The 25,559-nt window shown below is 47.8% G+C and overlaps 1 pseudogene; it reads left to right on the top strand.

The window, feature by feature from the left end:
* The first annotated feature begins 3,445 nt into the window (after positions 1 to 3,445).
* Positions 3,446 to 25,559, top strand: part of LOC137346086 (nuclear factor 7, brain-like) — a 32,285-nt pseudogene continuing 10,171 nt past the window's right edge.

The following is a 25,559-nucleotide window of genomic DNA, read 5'->3' on the forward strand; positions in this document are numbered from 1 at the left end:
AGAGGAAATGGGCGATGTACTAAATGAGTACTTTGCATCAGTATTCACCAAAGAGAAGGAATTGGTGGATGATGAGCCTAGGGAAGGGAGTGTAGATAGTCTCAGTCATCTCATTATCAAAAAGGAGGAGGTGTTGGGTGTCTTGCAAAGCATTAAGGTAGATAAGTCCCCAGGGCATGATGGGATATAACCTAGAATACTGAGGGAGGCAAGGGAAGAAATTGCTGGGGCCTTGACAGAAATCTTTGCATCCTCATTGGCTACAGGTGAGGTCCCAGAGGACTGTAGAATAGCCAATGTTGTGCCTTTGTTTAAGAAGGGTGGCAAGGATAATCCAGAAATTATAGGCCGGTGAGCCTTGGATCAGTGGTAGGGAAACTATTAGAGAGGATTATTTGGGACAGGATTTACTCCCATTTGGAAACAAATTGACTTATTAGCGAGAGGCAGCATGGTTTTGTGAAGGGGAGGTCGTGTCTCACTAATTTGATTGGCTTTTTGAGGAAGTGACGAAGATGATTGATGAAGGAAGGGCAGTGGATGTTATCTATATGGACTTCAGTAAAGCCTTTGACAAGGTCCCTCATGGCAGACTGATACAAAAGGTGAAGTCACATGGAATCAGAGCGGAACTGTCAAGATGGATACAGAACAGGCTCGGTCATGGAAGACAGAGGGTAGTAATGGATGGGTGCTTTTCTAAATGGAGGGATGTGACTAGTGGTGTTCCGCAGGGATCAATGCTGGGATCTTTACTGTTTGTAGTATATATAAATGATTTGGAGGAAAATGTAGCTGGTCTGATTAGTACATTTGCAGACGACACAAAGGTTGGTGGAGTTCCGGACGGTGATGAGGATTGTCAGAGGATACAGCAGGATATAGATGGGTTGGAGACTTGGATGGAGTTTAATCCGGACAAATGTGAGGTAATGCATTTTGGAAGGTCTAATGCAGGTGGGAAGTATACAGTAAATGGCAGAACCCTGAGGAGTATTGACAGGCAGAGAGATCTGGGCATACAGGTCCACAGGTCACTGAAAGTGGCAACGCAGGTGGATATGGTAGTCAAGAAGGCATACGGCATGCTTGCCTTCATCGGTTGGGGCATAGAGTATAAAAATTGGCAAGTCATGCTGCAGCTGTATAGAACTTTAGTGAGGCCACACTTAGAATATTGCGTGCAATTCTGGTCACCGCACTACCAGAAGGACGTGGAGGCTTTGGAAAAGGTACAGAAGAGGTTTACCAGGATGTTGCCTGGTCTGGACGGCATTAGCTATGAGGAGAGGTTGGATAAATTCGGATTGTTTTCACTGGAACGACGGAGGTGGAGGGAGAACATGATAGAGGTTTTCAAAGTTATAAGTGGCATGGACAGAGTGGATAGTCAGAAGCTTTTTCCCAGGGTGGAAGAGTCATTTACTAGGGGACATAAGTTTAAGGTGAGAGGGGCAAAGTTTAGTGGGGATGTGCGAGGCATGTTCCTTACACAGAGGATGGTGAGTGCCTGGAACTTGTTGCTGGGGGAGTTGGTGGAAGCAGGTACCAAAGAGACGTTTAAGAGGCATCTTGACAAATATATGAATAGGAAAGGAATTGAGGGATACGGATCCCGGAAGCGCAGAAGGTGTTAGTTTAGGCAGGCATCAAGATCGGCGCAGGCTTGGAGGGCCGAATGGCCTGTTCCTGTGCTGTACTGTTCTTTGTTCTTTGTATTGACTTCAAAATTCGTGCTCACCCGTTTACACCATTACCAAAATTTAAATTAACCTCAAAAACACACACAAGGCCCCCGAATGAAGCTATACTAGAAATACCATTAAAAACTTCCCCCTTCAAGTGAAAGTACTAGTTTAATGACCGCCCGTTATTGCACTCCGCCCTATTTTCACTTCCATTGACTTCAATATTAAATTTCAAGCCCATTAAAATCAGCCCCAAACAGTGTTTAATTTTTTTTCGCAGATTTGTTTCTGTTTTTAAACAACTTTTAATGCCAGAGGAAGCTGCTCTTTCTCTCTTTTTCTTCTTGGCGGTCCCATGGAGAGAAAATGAGATGAGTTAAGCTGTCTTTTATGATGATTTATTAAAATGCCTGTCTTCCTCTCAATCCGATGAAAGTTGCATCCCAAAACGTCACAGCCTGTGTTTTTTTCCCTGCTGGATTGGCGACTGTCCTTCCTGTAGGGGGTAGCGTTTCAAGGTCAATCCCAATAGCATTTCGTTTCACCTCCTATTTTTCACTGGTCTGTCCCACAGTCCTACCCCCACACCCTGTGATCTGCTTCCTCTTTATCAGGTTCTGGGAGGGCAGCACTGCCTGAGATGTGAATCCACAAACTCCAAAATCCCCGAGACAGAGTGAGTTTCTCACGATTTTATTTACATCCGAAAATAATCTTCATTTGCTCAAACATATAGAAAACAAGTTCCAAATACATTCTGTGTGGTATAAAATCATCTTGGAATTCCAGCCTCCCTGTCAATGTATCAATGCTCTCTATCGCAACCACTCCATGTGGCAGCGAGTTCCACATTTCACCATTCTCTGCGTAAAGAAATTCCTCCTAATATTTAGGAACGATGATTTTCCAAGGCCTTACAACATTAGCTGATGTTTTCGTTTACTGGACTAGCGTCCCTGAGAAGGAACTAGTGAGCACAGAGACCTGTGTTATGGAGTTGTCTGGGAGGACCCGGCCTTGACAGAAAATCCACTGCATCATCTCTCCAGACTTCCTCTGCAAACAAGCATTCCAGAAGCAGCTGGATAACCGCGGCGCCTCTAGTGGTAGTTGTCAGCTGTGGAGTATTGGGAGCGCTCCTCCCACTGAGTGAGAAAATCACAAAATCAAATCCCAATACATAAGCTGAAGAGTCCGTGCGGTTCTCAGATTGGCTGCTGTGTATCACTGGAGCACAAATATAACTGTACTTCAAAAGCGCGTTGGGAAGTCCTGAGGTTGCGATAGGCGCTAAATAAATGCAAGTCTTTCTAGCAGATAAAATCGAACCCCACAGGTCCAGTTCTTCTAAAGATTTTCTCTATACCCATCATCTCGAATGTCTCCTTGACATTTGTGTTTTCTGGTGAGCAGCTGCAATCATTAACACCAGTTTATGAATTTAGATCTTACACGGTGTTCACCAGAGGCCTTGTAATCGGCGATGATTCCAGTCTCGAGCAAAATGCAATGGAATCTCGATCCTCACCATCTCCCTCTCTCTCTCGCCCCCTCCCCTTCACCAACCCTCCATGGAGCTTCACCCTCCCCTGAGGTCAATTATTCCCCTCCCTGTTTATCCTTCAAACTGCTCTGGGTTTTATCTCCTTGTCTAAAGGTTGATGGGACATACGGCTATATAGTAATTCCCTGAGTCTGCCAGTGAACATCATCGGGAAATCTCTGAACTGAATGTTTTCGACAGCGCAGTAACATCGAAACTGAAAGCGGTTTGAATCAGGAAGTGCCGAGTGTGAACATGGCTTCCAGACTGAAGGCTGAGAGTTTGGCCGAGGATTTAATTTGTCCCATTTGTCTTGATTTCTTCACCGATCCGGTTACACTGGACTGTGGACACAACTTTTGCCGCTCCTGTATCACACAGTGTTGGGAAAAGAAGGAGATAAACTTCTGCCCGGAATGTAGAGAGGAATTTCCGGACAGAAACCTCAGGGTAAATCGGGCTTTAGCGAGTCTGGCCGAGAAAGCTCCAAAATTAAAGCTGAATCCGGAAGAGAAGGAAAGTAAACTTCACTGTGAGGAACATCAGGAAGAACTGAAGCTGTTTTGTGAAACTGACAAGAAATTGATCTGTCTGATTTGTAAAGATTCGCGGGAACACAGAGACCACCATTTCCTGCCCGTTAATGAAGCTGTTCAAATCTACAAGGTAAAAGGGATAAACATTTTAAAAATTGATAATTTTATCAGGTTTTCATGGTCTGACATTTTGATTCTGTGATTTTCTCTCCCAATCCCAGGAACGGCTGAAATCTTCCTTAGATTCTCTCACAGGGAAGAAATCGGAGGTTCTAGAAACGGAACAGAAACAGAAACGGCTGATTTCTGAAGTTAGGGTAAGGTCTCCCTGTGCTGATTTTCTGGGATCTCGGTTAGTTTTGTTCCCTTTATCGCGGGACATTAATTCTGTTTCACATTTCATTCTGTAGGAACAGTCGAGCAGTCTGCAGACCCACATCACATCCGAGTTCACTAAAATGCACCAGATTCTCATGGAGAAAGAGCAGAGTTTACTCAGAGATCTCAGGGAAGAAGAGGAGAGGATTCTAGAAACAATGGAGAAAAATCTTCGAGATATTCAGGAGAATTTAAATTCTATTGAGGAAAAGCTTTCAAAGTTGCAGAAACAGATGGAGCAAAGAGACGAGCTGATATTTCTGAAGGTGAGGGAATATATTGTGGGTCAGTTCAGTGAAACTTCACACAGTCACAAATAACTGATGATAATTGTGAAATAAATGGAGCATTTAATGAAAAAATTAGAAACAAAATTAAACTGAATTTTGTCCATTCTGGGGCGGTTCTGCTGTTGTCACTGAACTAACCGACTCCCACACTGTCTGCAGAATCCCGGGAATACCGGCAACCTCCCGGGAATGAGTTGTTGTGATCTTGATACTTGGTTTGTAATTATTTCCGTGTTGTACCAGTTTAATTTTCTGCTGGAACTCACATTGTAATCCAGTTACAGTTCCATGTTGTGAGTGTGTGGGTGTGTGTGGTACGGTGGGTGTGAGAGTCACTGTGTCTGTGAGAGGGACTGATGTTGAGTTCCAGTATCTGACACAAAGATCAGACTTTTCAACTTCATACTATCATGGATCCTACAGCACAGAGGAAGACAATTCGGCCCATCCTGCCTGTGCTGGCTCATTGAAAGAGCTATACAATTATTCCCAATCCCCCTGCTCTTTCCCCAGAGCCCTGCAATTGTTCCCTTTACAAATATATATCCAAATCCCTCTGGAAATTACTATGGAATCTGCTTCCTCCACCATGTCAGTCAGTGCATTCCAGATCATCACAAGTTATTGTTAAAAGAAAAGTCTCCATCTTTTTTGTCAATGATCTTGAAGATTTGTGTATGTAATCCTCCAGGTCTCTCTGTTCCTGCACCCCCTTTAAAATTGGACCATTTAGTTTATTTTGCCTCTCCCCATTCTTCCTTCGAAAATGCACCATTTTACAGTTCCATGTTAAATCTCACTGCCCTGTGTCTGCTCAGTTCACCAGCCTATCTGTATCCTCCTGAAGTCTGTTACTATCATCCTCACTGTTTGTGATTTATTTATTTCAGGAGGAAGCTTGTCGGAAGAGAAGGTAGGACATGCTCTTTACTGAAACTCTGCACAGTTTGATCAAATAACTCAGGAAAGTGTTATTATGGATGTTAACGGATTTATTTCCTAGTCTTGTCACAACATTAAAGGGTTGTTAGTCAGGCAACAATAACTCCAATTATGTCTCACACACGAGAGTTTTTTTTTAATAATAAGTTTTATTACAGTGATTAAACAGTATTAGATTTTATATAACTTCTCTACAATATTGTATTCAATAAAAAGGTACCATGTAAATTAATACAACCTGCTTCCCAGGCCCGAGGTGATCACTTGCAGGTTGTCGGCTGCCAGCGAGGCTGTGACCTTCTGACTGACCCTGAGAGAGCCACACAGCCCATGTTTCCAAGGAGTGGCTCATCCATGTGTCTGCATGGCTCCTGACCAACCCGAGAAAGACACACCTTAAAGGGGCAATGAGTTCTATTTTATACTATAATACACCCTTACTCTGTGCCCACAACAACCACAAGAACAACAACTTGTATTTATATAGCACAATTAACAGAATACAACATCCTATGTTGCTTCACCGGAGCATTATAAATCAAAATTAGACACTGAGCCACATAAGGAGACATTAACACAGATGATGGAGGTAGGTTTTAGAGAGCGTCATAAAGGAGGAAAAAGAGTGAGAGAGGTGGAGAGGTTCAGGGAAGGAATTCCAGAGCTTAGGGCCTCGGCATCTGAAGGCCCAGACACCAATGGTGGAGAGACAAAATAAGGGATGTTCAGGAGACCAGAAGTAAAGGAGAGCAGGTGTCTCGGAGGGTTGTGGGGCCCATGTATTACATAGTTGAACATGAAGCTGCTGCCCAATTTTTGATGATTACACAGCTTCCAATAATTTCAGTCTTTGTCTTTGTTCTACAAGCTTTGTTTCTAATACAGCAAGTGCATTGTCTAAATGCTTATTTTTTTTTAATTCATTCATTGGATGTGGGCGTCACTGGCTAGGCCAGCATTTATTGTCCATCCCTAATTGCACTTGAGAAGGTGGTGGTGAGCTGCCTTCTTAAACCGTTGCTGTCTATGTGGGGTATGTACACCCACTGTGCTTTTAGGAAGGGAGTTCCAGGATTTTGACCCAGCGACAGTGAAGGAACGGTGATATAGTTCCAAGTCAGGATGGTGTGTGACTTGGAGGGGAACTTGCAAGTGATGGTGTTCCCATGCATTTGCTGCCCTTGTCCTTCTAGTTGGTAGAGGTCGAGGGTTTGGAAGGTGCTGTCGAAGGAACCTTGATGCATTGTTGCAGTGCATCTTGTAGATGGTAAACACTGCTGCCACTGTGCGTCAGTGGTGGAGGGAGTGAATGTTTGTAGATGGGGTGCTAATCAAGTGGGCTGCTTTGTCCTGGATGGTGTCGAGCTTCTTGAGTGTTGTTGGAGCTGCACCCATCCAGGCAAGTGGAAAGTATTCCATCACACTCCTGACTTGTGCCTTGTAGATTTGGACAGGCTTTGGGGAGTCAGGAGGTGAGTTACTCGCTGCAGGATTCCTAGCCTCTGGCCTGCTCTTGCAGCCATGGTATTTATATGACTACTCCAGTTCAGTTTCTGGTCAGTGGTAACCCTTAGGATGTTGATAGTGGGAGATTCAGGGATGGTAATGCCATTGAATGTCATGGGGAGATGGTCAGATTCTCTCTTGTTGGAGATGGTCATTGCCTGGCACTTGTGTGGCGTGCATGTTACTTGCCACTTATCAGCCCAAGCCTGGATATTGTCCAATTCTTGCTGCATTTCTACACAAACTGCTTCAGTATCTGAGGAGTAACGAATGCTGCTGAACATTGTGCAATCATCAGCGAACATCCCAAGTTCTGACCTTATGATAGCAGGAAGGTCATTGATGAAGCAGCTGAAGATGGTTGGGCCTAGGTCACTACCCTGAGGAATTCCTGCAGTGATGGCCTGGAGCTCAGATGATTGACCTCCAACAACCACAACCATCTTCCTTTGCGCTCAGTATGACTCCAGCCAGCAGAGGCTTTTCCCTGTGATTCCCATTGACCTCAGTTTTGCTAGGGCTCCTTGATGCCATACTCGGTCAAATGCTGCCTTGATTTCAAGGGCAGTCACTCTCACCTCTCCTCTTGAGTTCAGCCCTTTTGTCCATGTTTGAACCAAGGCTGTAATGAGGTCTGGAGCTGAGTGGCCCTGGCGGAACCCAAACTGAGCGTCACTGAGCAGGTTATTGCTAAGCAGGTGTCACTTGATGGCACTGTTGATGACACCTTCCATCACTTTACTGATGATTAAGAGAAGACTAATGGGGCAGTAATTGGCCGGGTTGGACTTGTCCTGCTTTTTGTGTACAGGACATAGCTGGGCAATTTTCCACATTGCAGGGTAAATGCCAGTGTTGTAGCTGTATTGGAACAGCTTGGCTAGGGGTGCGGCAAGTTCTGAAGCACAGGTCTTCAGCACTATTGCCGTAATATTGTTAGGGCCCATAGCCTTTGCAGTATCCAGTGCCTTCAGTCATTTCTTGATATCACGCGGAGTGAATCGAATTGGCTGATGTCTGGCATCTGTGATGCTGGGGACTTCAGGAGGAGGCCGAGATGGATCATCAACTCGGCACTTCTGGCTGAAGATTGTTGCAAATGCTTCAGCCTTATCTTTCGCACTGATGTGCTGGGCTCCCCCGTCATTGAGGATGGGGATATTTTTGGAGCCACCTCCTCCAGTTAATTGTTTAATTGTCCACCACCATTCACGGCTGGATGTGGCAGAACTGCAGAGCTTTGATCTGATCCGTTGGTTATGGGATCGCTTAGGATCACTTTGCTCTGTCTATAACATGCTGCTTACGCAGATAGTCCTGTGTTGTAACTTCACCAGGTTGACACCTCATTTTGAGGTATGCCTGGTGCTGCTCCTGGCATGCCCTCCTGCACTCTTCATTGAACCAGGGTTGGTTTCCTGGCTTGATGGTAGTGGTAGAGTGGGGGATATGCCGGGCCATGAGATTACAGCTTGTGGTTGAGTACAATTCTGCTGCTGCTGATGGCCCACAGCGCCTCATGGATGCCCAGTTTTGCCTTGCTAGATCTGTTTGAAATCTATCCCATTTAGCACAGTGGTAGTGCCACACAACACGATGGAGGGTATCAATGTGAAGGAGGGACTTTGTCTCCACAATGACTGTGCTGTGGTCACTCCTACCAATACTGTCATGGACAGATGCATCTGTGGCAGGCAGATTGGTGAGGCCGAGGTCAAGTATGTTTTCCCCTCTTGTTGGTTCCCTCACCACCTGCGGCACACCCAGTCTAGCTGATATGTCATTCAGGACTCGGCCAGCTCGGTCAGTAGTGGTGCTACCGAGCCACTCTTGGTGATGGATATTGAAGTCCCCCACCCAGAGTACATTCTGTGCCCTCGCCATCCTCAGTGCTTCCTCCAAGTGCTGTTCAACATGGAAGAGTACTGACTTATCAGCTGAGGGAGGGCGATAGGTAGTAATCAGCAGGAGGTTTCCTTGTCCATGTTTGATGTGATGCTTTGAGACTTCATGGGGTCCAGAGTCAATGTTGAGGACTCGCAGGGCATCTCCCTCCCTACTGTATACCACTGTGCTGCATCCTCTGGTGGAAGTTTCCAGAAAACATCATTAGAAATAAAGGGGATTGACAGAACCATGTGACCATCTGTTCATCTCTGAAGAAACTTGGAGTTGTTACAGAGATGAGAAGACAGGGATAACGGAGACTGCAGTAGCAGAAGAAGCCGTGTGCTTCTCCTTTTCTCTCTCCCTTTCTCGCACGCCAGAAAACATCAAGTTTGAAAACAATCTGCGACTGAGGGACCCTCCAAGCCTACAGATTGCCACAGCGAGAGATAGGGGAAGAGAGCCAACTACATGCCTTCAGGAAACCTGACCAAAGGAGCCAACCAACAGGCACTTTGACCAGAGAGGGTTCCAAGAATACACCTGCAGCCTGGGGCTACCAGATCATGCACTTCACAGAATGTGGATTTGAGTTCCATTTATTCTTGACTTTCATCCAACCACCAAATCTATTTTTCCCTCTGTAATCTATTTGTGCGTGTATGATTATCATGTAAATGTGTGCATGACCGTGTAGTGTACTACTTTTTAGTCATTAAAAATTGGGTTAGACGGTTAAATATAATAAACTTACCTCTTGTTAAAGCTCAAGAAAACTTGTCCGATTAGTTCTTTCACGATCACAGTAAAGGTAAAAGGTAAAACACTCACGGAAGTGGTAAGCACAACCATTGTTTAAAAAGGAATAAACCCTGTTTCAGTCCAGTAAGAGGAGAGACAAGAGGGGCAACTGTAACCCTCTCCTCACCTGCTGTAACATCGAACAAAACCCATTCACCTCCAGAGTTAAAATCGGGCCAAAGGGTGGTTGGTCAGGTGACAATAACTCCATTTATGGATCACACACGACTGTTCTTTTTCATAATAACAAGCTTTATTGCAGTGATTAAACAGTATTAGATTTTATATAACTGCTCTACAATATTGTAATAAATGACAAGATGACATGCAAAATAAGACAACCTGGAACCTAGGTGATCACTTGCAGGTTGTCGGCTGTCAGCGAGACTGTGACCTTCTGACTGACCCTGAGAGAGCCACAGGGCGCATGTTTCCAAGGAGTGGGTCATCCATGTGTCTGCATGGCTCCTGACCAACCCGAGAAAGCAAAACCTTAAAGGGGGAATGAGTTCTATTGTTATACTATAATACAAACTTACTCTGTGCCCACAACAGCCACAACAGCAACAATTAGTATTTATTTGGCGCCTTTAACATAGTACAACATCCCAAGGAGCTTCACAGAGCATTTTTAATCAAAATTAGATACCGAGCCACATAAGGAGATATTAACACAGATGATGGAGGTAGGTTTTTGAAAGAACCTTGAAGGAGGAAACAGAGGGAGAAGGGCGGAGAGATTGGGAGGGAGGGGTTGGGGGAGGGGGGTGGATTTCCAGAGCATAGGTCCGCGGCAGCTGAAGGCCCAGCCACCAATAGTGAGCAGGGATGTTCAAGAGGCCAGAAGTAGAGGAGAGCAGGTGTCTCGGAGGGTTGTGGGGCCCACGTATTACATAGTTGGACATTAAGCTGCTGGACAATTTTTGGATGTTTACACAGCTTCTAATAATTTAAGACTTTGTCTTTGTTCTACAAGCTTTGTTTATAATACAACAAGTGCATTGTCTAAACGCTCATCTGCTCCTGTAGTATGTGATATCTTGGCAGTTAATTGGTTACCAGGCTATGAGCCATTTTCTTGACGTAACTCGGCCCTTGTGTTGCCAAGCTACTTTTTGCTCCTTTATAGAAATAAAATTAACATTTCACTTTCTACTACGTTTGTTCCAACACAAAAAAAAATGCTGAAAGATAGGAATGTTAGGATAGTTTGACCATTTCCATTTCTTAAACATTCCAACAGAGATGATTTTATAACATCAGTTGTTTAATACTTACAGGGTTAGTGACGACCGTAACAAACTCTCAGTAGCAGATGGCGCTTTGCCTTTCGGAAAGTTCAACGGCCCTCTGCAATACATGACGTGGAGAGAAATGATAGACGTCATTAATCCCGGTAAAACTCTGACATTAATTTCTGGTTATAAATCCTGTGGTGAAGCAACCAAAAGACCCCAGATTAAATGATCACATTGCCGATTGTTAATTCTGGGAGCCTCTCCATTTACATGTTTTCCTTTCAGGTGGCTACCTCTGGGGAAGTGGATGAAACCATCAGCACAGTGTGTCAAAGCAGTAAAGGGATCTGTATCACCACAGGAATAGAACACGAATCTCAGGATATTACAGAATCACAGAACCTTTACAGTACTGAAGGAGACCATTCGGCCCATCGTGTCTGCACGAGCTCTCTGAAAGTGCAATTCACTCAGTCCCATTCCCCCGCCTTCTCCTCGTAACTCTGCACATTCTTCCTTCTCATAATTGTCTAATTCCCTTTTGAATGCTTCAACTGAACCTGCCTCCATCACACTCCCAGGCAGTGCATTCCAGACCTTAACCACTCGCTGTGTGAAGACGTTTTTCCTCATGTCACTTTTGCTTCTTTTACCAATTATTTTAAATCGGTGCCCTCTCGTTCTCGATCTTTTCGTGAGTGGGAACAGTTTCTCCCCATCTACTCTGTCCAGACACCTCAATATTTTGAATACCTCCATCAAATCATTTCTCAGCTTTCTCTTCTCAAAGGAGAACATTCCTAACTTCTCCAACCTATTTTCATAACTGAAGTTCCTCATCCCTGGAATCATTCTCGGGAATCTTTTCTATACTCTCTCCAATGCCCTCACATCTTTCCTAAATTGCAGCGCCCAGAACTGGATGCAATTCTCCAGCTGAGGCCGAACTAGTGTCTTATACAAGTTCAACATAACTTCCTTGCCCTTGTACTCTCTGCCCCTATTAATAAAGCCCAATATACTGTATACTTTATTAACCGTTCCCTCAACCTGTCCTAACACCTTCAATGACTTATAAACATTTACACTTAGGTCCCTGTGCTGCTGTATCCCCTTTAGAATTGTACCCTGTATTTTATATTGTCTTTCCATGTTCTTCCTACCAAAATTAATCACTTCACACTTCTCTGCATTGAGCTTCATCTGCCACCTGTCTGTCCATTCCACCAACTTGTCTACGTCCTTTTGAAGTTCTATACTATCTTCCTCACAGTTCACAATGCTTCCAAGTTTTGTATCATCTGCAAACATTAAAATTGTGCCCTGTACGCCAAGGTCTAGGTCATTAATCTATATCAGGAACAGCAAGAGTTCCAAAACTGACACTGGGGAACTCCACTGCAAGCCTTATTCCAGCCCGAAAAAAACATCCATTCACCACTACTCATTGTTTTCTGTCACTCAGTCAATTCTGTCAATTTCGTATCCATGTTGCTTCTCTGAACTATAACTTTGCTCACAGGTCTGTTTTGTGGCACTGTATCAAATGCCTTTGAAAGTCCATGTGCACCACATCAAAAGCATTGCCCTCATCAACTCTCTCTGTTACCTATTCAAAAAGAAAACTCCAGCAAGTGAGTTAAACATGATTTTCCCTTACGAAATCCATGCTGGTCTTCTTTATCTAACCCGCATTTATCCTTGTGACTATTAATTTTGTCCTGAATTCTTTTTAGAAGTTCCCCCACCACCAAAGTTAAACTGACTGGCCTGTAGTTGCTGGGCTTATCTTTACACCCTTTTTCGAACAAGGGAGTAACGTTTGCAAATCTCCAGTTCTCTGGCACCACCCCTGAGTCTACGGAAGACTGAAAAATTATGACTAGTGCCTCATCAATTTTCGCCCTCACTTCCCTCCATATCATTGGATGCATCTTATTCAGTCCTCGTGCTTTATCCACTTGAAATACAGAGAACTTATCTTATACCTCTTCCTTATCAATTTTCAATCCTTCTAGTGTCTGAATTACCTCCTCTTTCACCATTGCCTGGGTTGAATCTTCTTCCTTGGTAAAGACAGATGCAAAGTATTCTTTTAATCCCTTTTGGTCCTTAATCGGTCAACTCCTTTTTATCATAATTTCACTATTTATATGCCAAGAGAAAACTTTGGGATTCTTTTTTATGTTAGCTGCCATTCTCTTTTCATGCTCTCTCTTTCCTTCTCTTATTTGCTTTTTCATTTCCCTCTGGATCTTCTATATTCAGCCTGGTTTTGAATAGTATTTCCTACCTGGCATCTGTCATCAGCACGCATTTTCTTCTTTACCTTAATCTCCATCTCTATTGTCATTCAGGGAGCTCTGGTATTGTTTAACCTACCTTTCCCCTTCGAGGGAACATACCTTGACTGTGCCCGAGCTATCTCTTCTTTGAAGGTAGCCCATTGTTCGGCTACCATTTTCCTGCCAACCTTTGACTCCAATTTGTTCTCCCCAGCTCCATTCTTGCCTCATTTAAGTTGGCCTTCCCCCAGTTAATTATTCTAACTCTGGATTTTTATTTGTCCTTTTCCATGGTCAGCCTAAATCTTATGATACAATGATCACTGTCTCCTAAATAATCTCCTATTGATACTTGATCTACTTGACTCACCTCATTCCCAAGAACCAGGTCCAGCAGTGTCTCCTTTTTCATTGGACTAGAAACATACTGCTGTAGAAAAAAAAATCCTGAACACACTCCAGACACTTTTGCCCCTCACTGCCTTTTCCAGTACTTTTATCCCATTCTATGTTTGAATAATTAATGTCCCCCATTATAACTACCCTATAATTTTTGCTCTTCTCTGTAATTTCCTTGTGAATTTGTTCCTTTATGTCCTTCCCACTAGTTGGTGGCTTATAGACAACACCGAACCATGTAACTGCATCTTTTTTGGTCCTGAGTTCTAGCCATCCTTTTTCTCCAGCATTGCAATGCTTTCCTTAATCCATACTGCCCTTTTCCCCTTTCCTATCTTTCCTGAACACCTTGTATACAGGACCTTTTAACATTGCTGAAAATAGAGACATGTTGTCCCAAAGTTTTTCCATCTTGCACTCATCAGGACAATCTGCAAGAATAACCAATGTAAGGGAAAACAACAATTTATGCTGCATGAGAAAAGAGTGCTGATTGGTTGGAAAGTGAACTCTGATGGGTAGAGGCGTTGCCATGGAGAATGCACCAGTTTACAATGACTGCCAATGAACTGCCAGGCTTTGTTTGAATTTTAAACCAGGCAGCTTGACTCTGATTGGTCAAGGCCTGGAAGAATAAATCAGCGATGGCTGTCACTTATTTTGTTCAGCTGAAACAAGTGCAATATATGTACATATTTGTTCTGTCTGCAAAGAACAGGGCTCTGTGTATTAATATATGTAGCTTCCAGTACATGCAAATGCACCACATTTCGAGCCCTACTGACAATCTTAAATGCAACAAAATGCACGCCATTCTTATTGACGGGTCCAAATTCGTATCCATTGGACCTGTTGCTCAACATGACCGGTCAGCCTTACTCGAAAGTAAGCTAAATAAAAGCTTGCTGGACTTGTGTAAGAGCAATGAGCTGCCAGGTGATATATATATGACAGGGGTCGTCCTCATGGCTCGCTGCATCTGCGTATGTATGGGCTGCACCAGTTTTGAGCAAGTTCGCCACATAAACAGTGAAGGATTCCTTCACATTTGTGAAGACCATACAGGACTTGCTTATTGATAGAAATGCACTGCCCATGTGCTCATTTTACATTACAGGCCTATTCACCAATGTACCACTTATGGAAGCCATAGACGTTTCTGCTGCGGCGTTATATCATGGCGATCTAGACTCACCACCATTGCGTGAATCAGTATTCATTGAACTTATGAACTCAGCAACATGCACAGTTCAGTTCAGTTTTAATGACACCATGTATGCCCAAATAGATGGTGTTGCCATGGATTCCTCTCGGCCCAGCTCTCGTATGGGTTCCATGAGAAATGGGTCTTTGATGGAATAACATGTAACCTCCTACCTCTTGCATATTTCCGACATATAGATGATACGTTTGCTTTATTTGAATCCGTAGCTACATGCATTAATTTCGGCTCCATTCTGTGCTCAAATTTCCCTGGAAGCGTAATGTATCCCACTAATTTCTCTGACTCTCGTCCCCTTCTGGTCTCCGTTACTCTCTCTCTCTCTCTCCTGCTCTCTTACTCCCTCCTGTTATCTCCCTCCTCGTCTTCCGCACTTTGTTCTCAAACAGAGAAAAGGAAAGGTGAAAGGTTAGTTTAGATGTAACGAAGTATATTTTTGACTGACCCCATTGATCGGGAGTCAGTGCGCCCACCGCTCACTCCGTGAATTTAGTCGATGGCAAAAAATCCTTTCTGAGGATTGGAATTCAGTACAATGTTGCTAACCAGTTTTCCAAGGATTTGTACAATGAGAAGGTGCTTAATGGTCCTTGGGGATGGAGGCTGGAGACAGCACATTAAGGTGGGGGTGGGGGGGAGACATGAATATACAATGGGGGGAATGGTGAGAGGGAAAGCAAATCAGCAGCGAGCAGCAGTAAGAAAAAATCATGCATTTCCTGGCCACAGAACAAATGTTACAAAAGATTTTTTTAAAGACTTTGCATTTAAATAGCAAAGCGCTTCACAACCAATGAAATCTTTTTGGAGATTAGTCACTGTTGTAATTTAAGAAACGAGACAACCAATTTGGAAACAGTACAAAAACAGTCTAATAATGATGACGTCATTTGTTTTAGTGCTATTGGTTGTGGAATAAATATTGGGCAGGATACCGAGAGAGCTAACTCCTTGCATCATTTCCTATGGGATTTCCAGCGATACCTTTAAGACCAGTGGTTCGGCCATTCTGCAGACTATTCCACTGGTGGGGCTTGCACAGCTAGTTTTTTTTCCCCAAAATATACTTTATTCATAAAAATCTGTAAAAATTACATTCCCAAACAGTTTAAAACAGCATCAAGTCAAAAAATACAAACAGTGCAAAGGTGATCAGTTTCCTGCTATACAATTATGAGTTGCCTCACAACCCTTCCATTTCACATTTGTCCTGCCAGATACATTTTTACAGAAATGTTCCCGATACAGTTCGAGGGGTTTCCCATGGATCCAGCCCCTCAGTCCAGCTTGGGGGGGGGTGGGGGGGGACCTTACACTGTGGTCTTTCCCCACACAGCAGCTAGTTGTTTTTTTTATTTCCAAAATATACTTTATTCATAAAAATCTGTAAAAATTACATTGCCAAACAGTTTCCAAACAGCACCAAAAAATACACACATTGCAAGGGAGATCAGTTTCCTTCAATACTGTCATGAGTTTCTTCCCAACCCTTCCGTTTCACAATTGTCATGTCAATTACAGTTTTACATTTACAGCAATTCAGAATATTAACGATACAGTTCGAGGGGTTTCCATGGATCCAGCCCCTCAGTCCAGCTTGGTGGGGGAACCTTACACTGGTCTTTTCCCATTGAGCCTTTGCTGCGGCTGCCCCAAGCTTTAGTGCGTCCCTCAGCACGTAGTCCTGGACCTTGGAATGTGCCAGTCTGCAACATTCGGTGGTGGACAACTCTTTGCGCTGGAAGACCAGCAAGTTTCGGGCAGACCAAAGGGCATCTTTCACCGAATTGATAGTCCTCCAGCAGCAGTTGATGTTTGTCTCGGTGTGCGTCCCTGGGAACAGCCCGTAGAGCACAGACTCCTGTGTTACAGAGCTGCTTGGGATGAACCTTGACAAAAACCACTGCGTCTCTTTCCACACCTGCTTTGCAAAGGCACATTCCAGGAGGAGGTGTGCGACCGTCTCTTCCCCACCACAGCCAGCTAGTCCCACCATTTAAGGAACACCACAATTGCATTGAGTCCCCATGTATGTAAAAGGTCTCTGGTTTGCATATACTAATGAGGCTTCCTCATGTTTACTGTGGGAACTCGGGATAACAATTTCACAGCTGCTATATGATTGCCAGGTGGTGGGAACCAGGTAATAAATATTGCATGTGATTTTAGTTTTGTTACTGTGCCATTTAGGATACTGATAGTGCGATATAAGTCACTCCAACTGCTTTATGCAGAGGTTATGGAAAGTAGGAGAGGTGTATTTGGACTGAGCATGCCAGCGACTTCAAGAGAGAGTATGATAAAGAGCTGCCAAAAATTAAAAACCCAAAGCTGATTGACTTGCCTGGTTTTGGAGAGTGGAATTGTGAGGGCTGAGGAGAGGGGAAGTCGAAATTGGACACCCATACTCTTTTGGAATTTTTTTTCATTCATGGGATATGGGGGTCGATGACAAGGTCAACGTTTATTGTCCATCTATAATTATCCTTGAGAAGGTAACAGTGAGCCTGCCAGTGTTGTTGCTGTACTGGCTTAGGGGCATGGCTAGTTCTAAATCTCAAGTTTTCAGTGCACAGGCGGGATGCTGTCAGGGCCACAGCCTTTTCGGAATACCAATGCCTTCAGTCAGTTCCTTATATCACGTGGAGTGAATCGAATTGAATGAAGACAGGCATCTGTGATGCTGGGGACCTCAGGAAAAGGTCGAGATGGACCATCCATTAAACACTTCTGGCTGAAGATTGTTACAAATGCTTCAGCCTTGTCTTTTGCACTGAGGTGCTGTGCTCCCCATCACTAAGTATGGGAATGTTTGTGGAGCATCCTTCTTCAGTTAGTTGTTTGATTGTTCATTATCATTCACGACTGGGCGTGGCAGGATTGCAGAGCGTTGATATTAACTTTGTCTATGCATGCTGCTTCTGCTGTTTAGCATGCATGTAGTATTATACTGTAGCTTCACTAGGTTGGCCCCTCATTTCTATGTATGCCTGATGCTGCTCCTGATATGCTGTCCTAAACTCCTCATTGTACCAGGGTCGATCCCCTGGCATGATGTTAATGATAGCGTGGGAAATATGCTGGGATATGTGGTTACATTTCTGCTGATGGACCACAGCACCTCATGGATGCCCATTTTGGAGTGCTAGATCTGTTCTCTCCCTGACTGCTCTTTCTCCCTCTCGCCACTACTGCTCTCTCTGCTGCTCTCTCGCTCTCCCCACTACTGCTCTCTCTCCTACTGCTTGCTGTCTCTCGCCCCACTGCTCTGTCCCTCTCCCTCTCTCTCCCCACTGCTCTCTCTCTGTCTCTCCTATTGCTCTCTGCCCCCTTACTGCTGCTCTCTTTCTGTTTCTCACACCCACTGCTATGTCTCTCTCTCTACAGTACTAACCCTACAGTAATCCCATATTCCTTACCACCTACCTACACTAGGGGTAATTTACAATGGCCAATTTACTGATCACCTGCAAGTCTTTTGGTGGTGGGAGGAAACCGGAGCACCCAACGAAAACTCACACAGTCACAGGGAGAACTTGCAAACTCCACACAGGCAGTACCCAGAATTAAACCCGGGTCCCTGGAGCTGTGAGGCTGCTGTGCTAACCACTGCACCACTGTGCTGCCCCTACTGCTCTTGCTCTCTCTTCCAACAGCTCTGTCTCTCTCTCTCGCTCCCCTACTGCTCTCTCTCTCTCACCACCCTACTGCTCTCTCCCCCCTACTGCTCTCTCTCTCTCTCTTTCTCTCACCTACTGCTCTCTCTCTCTCCCCTACTGCTCTCTCTCTCTCACCCCTACTGCTCTCTCTCTCACTCACCCCTACTGCTCTCTCTCTCTCACTCACCCCTACTGCTCTCTCTCTCTCCCCTACTGCTCTCTCTCTCTCTCTCTCCCATATTGCTCTCTCTCACTCTCTCTCACCTACTGCTCTCTCTGTCTCCCCCTACTGCTCTCTCTCTCACTCGCTCCCCCCTACTGCTCTCTCTCCTGTACATCTCTCTCTTTTCTCCCCCCACTGCTCTCCCCCTACTGCTCTCTCTCTCCCCTGACTGCTCTGTCTCTCCATTCTGCTCTATCTCTCTCTCCCCCACTGCTCACTCTCTCTCTCTCTCTCTCCCCCCCCCCCCACTGCTCTCTCTCCCCCTACTGCTGTCTCTCTCTCTCCCCGCTACTGCTCTCTCTCCCCTACAGCTATCTCTCTCTCTCTCCCCCCACTGCTCTCTCCCCCCCTACTGCACACTCTCTCTCTTGCTCTCCCCCCCCCCCCCCACTGTTCTCTCTCCCCCTACTGCTGTCTCTCTCTCTCCCCGCTACTGCTCTCTCTCCCCCCACTGCTCTCTCCCCTACAGCTCTCTCTCTCTCTCTCTCCCCCCACTGCTCTCTCCCCTACTGCTCTCTCTCTCCTACTGCTCTCTCTCTCTCCCCCCCACACACTGCTCATTCTCTCTCTCTCTCTCTCTCTCTCCCCCCCCCCACTGCTCTCTCACCCCCTACTGCTGTCTCTCTCTCCCCCTAATCTTCTCTCTCTCTCCCCTCCTGCTCTCTCTCTCTCTCTCTATCTCCCCCTCCATCTCCCCCTACTGCTCTCTCTCCCCCTACTGCTCTCTCTCACCACTGTTCTTTTTCTTTCTCTCTTTCCGCCACTGATCTCTCTCTCTCTCTCTCCCACCCTACTGCTCTCTCTCGCCCCATTTCTGCTCTCTCTCTCTCTCACCTCCTGCTCTCTCTCTCTTTCTCTCCCTCCCTCTCCCCGCTACTGCTCTCTCTCCCCTACTGCTCTCTCCCTCCACTGCTCTCTCTCTCTCTCTCTCCCCTACTGCTCCCCCACCCCCTACTGCTCTCTCTCTCTCTCTCTCTCTCTCTCTCTCCCCCTTACTGCTCTCTCACTCTGACTGACAGTATTAACCTCTCCCACTCAAGCACCCACAACAGAAACTAGTTCATCTGTAGAGGCTGACTTGCAACCTTTTCGTGAAGCCATTGCATTGCATGGTAATTATACTGTTAAGTAATTAAGCTTGGGAAAAGTAGATGTTTATTTCAGAGAGACTGTATTTCTCTTTTACATGCATGGGCTGAATTTCAGCATTATTAGACTGATAGTATCTACATTTTGACTCTCTCTCCCATTCTCCCCTACTGCTCTCTCTCTCTCTCTCTCTCGCTCCCCTACTGCTCTCTCTCTCTTGCTCTCTCTCTCTCTCTCCCACCCCCCCCCCCCCCCACTGCTCTCTCTCTCTCTGCCCCCGCACCCCAACTGCTCTCTCTCCCCCTATTGCTCTCTCTCTCTCTCTCTCTCTCCCCTACTGCTCTCTACCCCCCCCCCCCCACTGCTCTCTCTCATTCTGCCCCCACTGCACTCTTTTCCCCTACTGCTCTCACTCTCTCTCTGCCCCCTACTGCTCTGTCTCCCCTACTGTTGTCACTCTCTCTCTCCACCCTACTGCTTTCTCTTACTCTCCCCCTACTGTTCTTTCTCTCTCTCCCCCCTACTGCTCTGTCTCCCTCCCCTACTGCTCTCGGTCTGTATCTCCCTCCCCTACTGCTCTCTCTGTATCTCCCTTGCTACTGCTCTCTCTCTATCTCCCTCCCCTGCTGCTCTCTCTCTCTCTCTCTTTCCCACCCCCCCCCCCCACTGCTCTCTCTCTCTCTCCCCCCGCACCCCAACTGCTCTCTCTCCCCCTATTGCTCTCTCTCTCACCCTACTGCTCTATCTCTCTCTCTCTCTCCCCTACTGCTCTCTACCCCCCCCCCCCCACTGCTCTCTCTCATTCTGCCCCCCACTGCTCTCTCTGTATCTCCCTCCCTTACTGCTCTCTCTCTGTATCTCCCTCTCCTACTGCTCTCTCTGTATCTCCCTCCCCTACTGCTCTCTCTCTGTATCTCCCTCCCCTACTGCTCTCTCTCTGTATCTCCCTCCCCTACTGCTCTCTCTCTCTATCTCCCTCCCCTACTGCGCTCTCTCTCTATCTCCCTATCCTACTGCTCTCTCTCTGTATCTCCCTCTCCTACTGCTCTCTCTCTGTATCTCCCTCCCCTACTGCTCTCTCTCTCTGTATCTCTCTCTCTCTCTCTCTCTCTCTCTCCCCTACTGCTCCCCCACCCCCTACTGCTCTCTCTCTCTCTCTCTCTCTCTCTCTCTCCCCCTTACTGCTCTCTCACTCTGACTGACAGTATTAACCTCTCCCACTCAAGCACCCACAACAGAAACTAGTTCATCTGTAGAGGCTGACTTGCAACCTTTTCGTGAAGCCATTGCATTGCATGGTAATTATACTGTTAAGTAATTAAGCTTGGGAAAAGTAGATGTTTATTTCAGAGAGACTGTATTTCTCTTTTACATGCATGGGCTGAATTTCAGCATTATTAGACTGATAGTATCTACATTTTGACTCTCTCTCCCATTCTCCCCTACTGCTCTCTCTCTCTCTCTCTCTCTCGCTCCCCTACTGCTCTCTCTCTCTTGCTCTCTCTCTCTCTCTCTCCCACCCCCCCCCCACTGCTCTCTCTCTCTCTGCCCCCGCACCCCAACTGCTCTCTCTCCCCCTATTGCTCTCTCTCTCTCTCTCTCTCCCCTACTGCTCTCTACCCCCCCCCCCACTGCTCTCTCTCATTCTGCCCCCCACTGCACTCTTTTCCCCTACTGCTCTCACTCTCTCTCTGCCCCCTACTGCTCTGTCTCCCCTACTGTTGTCACTCTCTCTCTCCACCCTACTGTTCTCTCTCTCTCCCCCCTACTGCTTTCTCTTACTCTCCCCCTACTGTTCTTTCTCTCTCTCCCCCCTACTGCTCTGTCTCCCTCCCCTACTGCTCTCGGTCTGTATCTCCCTCCCCTACTGCTCTCTCTGTATCTCCCTTGCTACTGCTCTCTCTCTATCTCCCTCCCCTGCTGCTCTCTCTCTCTCTCTCTCTTTCCCACCACCCCCCCCCCCCCCACTGCTCTCTCTCTCTCTCTCCCCCCGCACCCCAACTGCTCTCTCTCCCCCTATTGCTCTCTCTCTCACCCTACTGCTCTCTCTCTCTCTCTCTCTCCCCTACTGCTCTCTACACCCCCCCCCCCACTGCTCTCTCTCATTCTGCCCCCCACTGCTCTCTCTGTATCTCCCTCCCTTACTGCTCTCTCTCTGTATCTCCCTCTCCTACTGCTCTCTCTGTATCTCCCTCCCCTACTGCTCTCTCTCTGTATCTCCCTCCCCTACTGCTCTCTCTCTGTATCTCCCTTCCCTACTGCTCTCTCTCTCTATCTCCCTCCCCTACTGCGCTCTCTCTCTATCTCCCTATCCTACTGCTCTCTCTCTGTATCTCCCTCCCCTACTGCTCTCTCTCTCTGTATCTCCCTCCCCTACTGCTCTCTCTCTCTGTATCTCCCTCCCCTACTGCTCTCTCTCTCTCTGTATCTCCCTCCCCTACTGCTCTCTCTCTCTCTCTCTCTCTCTCTGTATCTCCCTCCCCTACTGCTCTCTCTCTCTCTGTATCTACCTCCCCTACTGCTCTCTCTCTCTGTATCTCCCTCCCCTACTGCTCACTCTCTCCCCTACTGCTCATCTCCCTCCCCTACTGCTCATCTCCCTCCCCTACTGCTCATCTCTCTGTATCTCCCTCTCCTACTGCTCTCTCTCCCCCCTACTGCTCACTCTCTCCCCTGCTGCTCATCTCCCTCCCCTACTGCTCTCTCTGTATCCCCCTCCCCTACTGCTCTCTCTCACCCCTACTGCTCACTCTCTCCCCTACTGCTCACTCTCTCCCCTACTGCTCATCTCCCTCCCCTACTGCTCTCTCTCTCTCTGTATCTCCCTCCCCTACTGCTCTCTCTCTGTATCTCCCTCCCCTACTGCTCTCTCTCCCCCCTACTGCTCACTCTCTCCCCCACTGCTCATCTGCCTCCCCTACTGCTCTCTCTCTGTATCTCCCTCCCCTACTGCTCTCTCTCCCCCCTACTGCTCACTCTCCCCCCTACTGCTCACTCTCTCCCCCACTGCTCATCTCCCTCCCCTACTGCTCTCTCTCTGTATCTCCCTCCCCTACTGCTCTCTCTCTGTATCTCCCTCCCCTACTGCTCTCTCTCTCTGTATCTCCCTCCCCTACTGCTCTCTCTCTCTCTCCCCCCGCACCCCAACTGCTTTCTCTCCCCCTATTGCTCTCTCTCTCACCCTACTGCTCTCTCTCTCTCTCTCTCTCTCTCTCTCTCACCCCTGCCGCTCTCTAGCCACCCCCCCCCCACTGCTCTCTCCCATTCTGCCCCCCCATTGCTCTCTTTTCCCCTACTGCTCTCACTCTCTCTCTGCCCCCTACTGCTCTGTCTCCCCGACTGTTGTCACTCTCTCTCTCTCTCCACCCTACTGTTCTCTCTCTCTCCCCCCTACTGCTTTCTCTTACTCTCCCCCTACTGTTCATTCTCTCTCTCCCCCCTACTGCTCTGTCTCCCGGACTGTTCCCGTTCTCTCTCGTCCTCTACTGCTCTCTCTCTCTCACCCCCCCCCCCCCCCACTGCTCTCTCTCTCCCTCCCCTGCTGTTCTTTCGCTCTCTCCCCCCAACTGTTCTCTCTCCACCCTACTCTGCTCTCTCTCTCTCTCCCCTACTGCTCTCTCTCTCCACCCACCCCCCCCCCCACCCCCACTGCTCATCTCTCTCTCTCCATCTCCCCTCTTGCTCTCTCTCATTATCTCTCTCCCCGACTGCTTTCTTTCTTTCTCTCTCTCACCTACTGCTCTCTCTCCTCCCTACTGCTCACTCTCTCCCCTACTGCTTATCTCTCTCTCTCGATCTCCCCTACTGCTCTCTCTCTGTATCTCCCTCCCCTAGTGCTCTCTCTCTGTATCTTAGTTTTAGTTTACAGATACAGCACTGAAACAGGCCCTTCGGCCCACCGAGTCTGTGCCGACCATCAACCACCCATTTATACTAATCCTACACTAATCCCATATTCCTTACCACACCCCCACCTGTCCCTATATTTCCCTACCACCTACCTATACTAGGGGCAATTTATAATGGCCAATTAACCTATCAACCTGCAAGTCTTTGGCATGTGGGAGGAAACCGGAGCACCCGAAGGAAACCCACGCAGACACAGGGAGAACTTGCAAACTCCACACAGGCAGTACCCAGAATTGAACCCCGGTCGCTGGAGCTGTGAGGCTGCGGTGCCAGCCACTGCGCCACTGTGCCGCCCAGTCTTCCTCCCCTACTGCTCTCTCTGTATCTCCCTCCCCTACTGCTCTCTCTCTGTATCTCCCTCCCCTACTGCTCTCTCTCTGTATCTCCCTCCCCTACTGCCCTCTCTCTGTATCTCCCTCCCCTACTGCTCTCTGTCTGTATCTCCCTCCCCTACTGCTCTCTGTCTGTATCTCCCTCCCCTACTGCTCTCTCTCTGTATCTCCCTCCCCTACTGCTCTCTCTCTGTATCTCCCTTCCCTACTGCTCTCTCTCTGTATCTCCCTCCCCTACTGCTCTCTCTCATTATCTCTTTCCCCTGCTGCTCTCTCCCCCCCCCCCCACGATATCTCTCTCTCTCTCTTCCCTACTGCTTTCTCACTCTCTCTCACCCCTACTACTCTCTCTCGCTCTCTCACTCTCTCCTACCGCTCTCTCTTGCTCTCTCTCTCCACTACTGCTTGCTCTCTCCACCCTACTGCTCTCTCGCTCTCTCCACTACTGCTCTCTCTTGCGTTCTCCCCCTCCAGTGCTCGGTCACTCTCGCCCCCCTCCTGCGCTGACTCACTCTCGCACCCTCCTGCCCTGACTCGCTCTCATCCCCTCCACCGCTGACTCACTCTCGCACCCTCCTGCGCTGACTCACTCTTGCCCCCTCCTGCGCTGACTCACTCTCGCCCCCTTCCTGCGCTGACTCACTCTCTCCCCCCTCCTGCACTGACTCACTCTCGCCCCCTTCCTGCGCTGACTCACTCTCTCGCCCCTCCTGCACTGACTCACTCTCGCCACCTTCCTGTGCTGACTCACTCTCTCCCCCTTCCTGCGCTGACTCGCTCTCTCCCCCCTCCTGCACTGACTCACTATCTCCCCCCTCCTGCGCTGACTCACTCTCTCCCCCCTCCTGCGCTGACTCACTCTCGCCCCCTTCCTGCGCTGACTCACTCTCTCCCCCATCCTGCGCTGACTCACTCTCGCACCCTCCTGCCCTGACTCACTCTTGCCCCCTCCTGCGCTGACTCACTGTCGCCCCCTTCCAGCGCTGACTCACTCTCTCCCCCTTCCTGCGCTGACTCGCTCTCTCCCCCCTCCTGCACTGACTCACTCTCTCCCCCCTCCTGCGCTGACTCACTCTCTCCCCTTTCCTGCGCTGACTCACTCTCGCCCCCTTCCTGCGCTGACTCACTCTCGCCCCCATCCTGCGCTGACTCACTCTCGCACCCTCCTGCCCTGACTCACTCTCGCCCCCTTCCTGCGCTGACTCACTTTCGCCCCCTTCCTGCGCTGACTCACTCTCGCCCCCTTCCTGCGCTGACTCACTCTCGCCCCCTTCCTGCCCTGACTCACTCTCGCCCCCTCCTGCGCTGACTCACTCTCGCCCCCTCCTGCGCTGACTCACTCTCGCCCCCTTCCTGCGCTGACTCACTCTCGCCCCCTTCCTGCGCTGACTCACTCTCATCCCCTCCTGCGCTGACTCACTCTCGCCCCTTGCTGCGTTGACTCACTCTCTCCCCCTTCCTGCGCTGACTCACTCTCGCCCCCTTCCTGCGCTGACTCACTCTCGCCCCTTCCTGCGCTGACTCACTCTCGCCCCTTCCTGCGCTGACTCACTCTCGCCCCCTTCCTGCGCTGACTCACTCTCTCCCCCCTCCTGCACTGACTCACTCTCGCCCCCTTCCTGCGCTGACTCA

Source organism: Heterodontus francisci, chromosome 29 (genome assembly GCF_036365525.1).
Source record: "Heterodontus francisci isolate sHetFra1 chromosome 29, sHetFra1.hap1, whole genome shotgun sequence".
NCBI lineage: Eukaryota > Metazoa > Chordata > Chondrichthyes > Heterodontiformes > Heterodontidae > Heterodontus > Heterodontus francisci.